This window comes from Cupressus sempervirens, chromosome 10 (assembly GCF_028749045.1).
Source record: "Cupressus sempervirens isolate cs-2001-9-10 chromosome 10, ASM2874904v1, whole genome shotgun sequence".
In the NCBI taxonomy this organism is placed as follows: domain Eukaryota; kingdom Viridiplantae; phylum Streptophyta; class Pinopsida; order Cupressales; family Cupressaceae; genus Cupressus; species Cupressus sempervirens.
Genome location: NC_143127.1, coordinates 477025150 through 477027984, shown reverse-complemented (window position 1 = coordinate 477027984; position 2835 = coordinate 477025150).

The following is a 2835-nucleotide window of genomic DNA, read 5'->3' as shown; positions in this document are numbered from 1 at the left end:
TAATTCAAATATATATGGTCACCACCCTAAAGAAAAAGACTAGTCAACATCTTTCTACCCATTTTTTGCATGGTGATAAAAATGGTAACAGTTTTTATGACTTCTACTAAATGGCTACCTACTAGACATCAAACCAATGGCCTTGGGCGATCTAGTGGGTACAAAATTTAGTCAAATATGCTAATGGATTTTTAAAAAATTGGTTATTCATGCTCAAAAATATGCACTTGGGTTGTGAACAGCTATAGAAATGGCTAAGAAGGAGGACATTTTTACACTAGCAGAATGTAACACTTGCTTGTCCAAACCCTCTAGAATTTAGGAACTTTATTGAAAGGAGGAAAATTCTAGAAGAAAAATACACCTATGTTAGGACAACACTTAGGGAAAATGAAAGCTAGAAACTATATACAAGAAGGAACCTGAAGATAATACCTCAAAGCAAAGCTTGAGGTGAATCATGTTCACTGGGATTGGAAAAGCTTCCCCTTCCATGGTTGATTGCTGGTAGGCATTATGTTCTTTACACTTTGAAATCATGAATGGCTCAGCCTACATGTGGTCAAACTTGTTATGGTGGCCTGGTCTGCTTTTCAAAACATCTTAGCATAGAACCAGGTCTCCTTCTTTGAAAACTATGAGCTTGGACTTCTTATCGAACACCTTCTTAGTCTAAATATGTTGGTATTCCATTGTCTACAATGATTTATTCCTTTCTTCTTTGAGCTCTAGTAATTTGGCATATCTCAGCTTCAATGGATCATCTTCTTCAAAAAGCATTAGATTATCAACTAGTTCTAATGAAGGGAACTCTACAGAAATAGGTAGCTTGGCTTGTTTTCCATATACCAGAACATAAGGTGAATTGCCAATAATCTATTTGGGAGTGATTCTATCAAGCCATAAGGTTGATCTTAACTTGGAATGCCAAATCACATTTGTTGTCTGCTAAAGTCCTCTTCAAAATCCTCAACAAGTTCTTATTTGTACTTTTAGCTAGACTGTAGCCTTAAGGATAATAGTTTAATGAAGTATTGAGGTATACTCCATTCTTCAATGCCCATTCAATTATTCTTGTCCCCACAAACGCCAAGGCATTATCAGAAATAATGGAGCTAGGAACTCTAAATTTGCAAATCAAATCATCATAGAAACTCAAAACAATAGTTTCATTGGCATCCTTCAAAGCTATTGCTTCTGTCCAATGTGTGAAATAGTTTGTGGTAGTAAGGATCCATTTATGGCTAGTACTGGAATTCAAATTTATAGGGCCCACCAAATCAATACCCCACTTCGTGAATGGCTGGTCAATTATAATAGGATGCAGAGGTAAGGTCTCCAATATTTCATTTCCAACAAATAATGTACATTTCTTGCACTTTCTTTCCCTAGCATGAGAATCCTTGAATAGGTTGAGCCAATAATATCCAACCCTCCTGATCTTATAAGTTGTTGTCTTTGAAGAGAAGTGACCTCCTTCATCGTGGAATTGTTCCAAAAACTTAATGGTATGGTCATTGTCAATACACCTGAGGAGTATTCCATTCACATCTAATCTGAACAAAAGACCATCAACTAAAAATATAAGGTACAGACCATAACTTGAAATACCTTCGCTTGGCTCTATCCAAGGATGGAGGAGATTCTCCAATTTGTAGGAAATGAACCATCTCTTATAGCCAGCTTTCTGATTGATCCTGTTGTGGAATAGATTAATTAGCAAGAACAACTTCTGTTATATCACCAGTGGTTTGAGTCTTCTCATTAGCCAGTTGTTCACATAAGCCTTTTCCCCTAACAAGCTTAGTCACTTGAATATCTGCATCATATTCCATGAGTCGAGTTATCCAATCGACTCTCTTTTCATTGAGATCCTTGCCTAGCAAGAATTATTTTACATTAGGGTGAGCTACTATAAGATGGATCTTGTTATTAGACACCAAGTGTCTAAACTTCTTTAGGCTTTTTACCACAACAAGCACATGTTTCTCAATGAAACTATATCTTTGTTCATATTCTTCTAAACCCTTACTGAAGAAAGCAATAGATTGTTCTAAGCCTTGATCATTCTATTGGACTAGTACTATAGAATTGTATCCATACTACTATACACATACAATGTGAAGTCTTTTGAGAAATTTGGATTCACCAAGGTAGGATCAGTTGACAATGCTTCCTTTATTATTGCAAAACTATGTTTGGCTTCTTTTGACCAACTAAAAACAATATTTTTTTAAAGCATTGTTGTCAATGGTTTCAACAAGTTAGCAATGTCTGGAATGAAACGTATGACAAAGTTAATCCTTCCAATAAATTTTTGCAAACCCTTCTTGTGATGTGGAAAAGGCAACTCTAGAATGGCTTCAACTCTTTTAGGATCAATAGTGATACCTTGCTTAGACACAACATATCCCAATAGTTTTCCTTCATGGATAACAAACACACACTTCTTTGGGTTGAGAGATTTACCAAACTCCTTGCATCTTTCTAGGACTTGCTTAAGATGTTCAATGTGGTCCTCAACATTGTTAGGATTAAACCACAAACAGAAATAACAATTACATGCAAATATAAACAATATCAAAAAATAATAGATCACACAAAAAAGAACACAAGACACCAAGATTTAATGTAGTTCACCCAATCCCTGGGCTATGCCCACCAAACAACAAGTTTGATATTATCATGATCCAATGATTACAACCTAATTACAATCCATAATCCCTTACAACTCAATACCACCGCAAGAACCAACTTCACATCACTCACAATGAAACAATCCCTAACCCTAAGCCCTTTTATACAAGTATTTGTACGCCACTTTAGGATTACGAC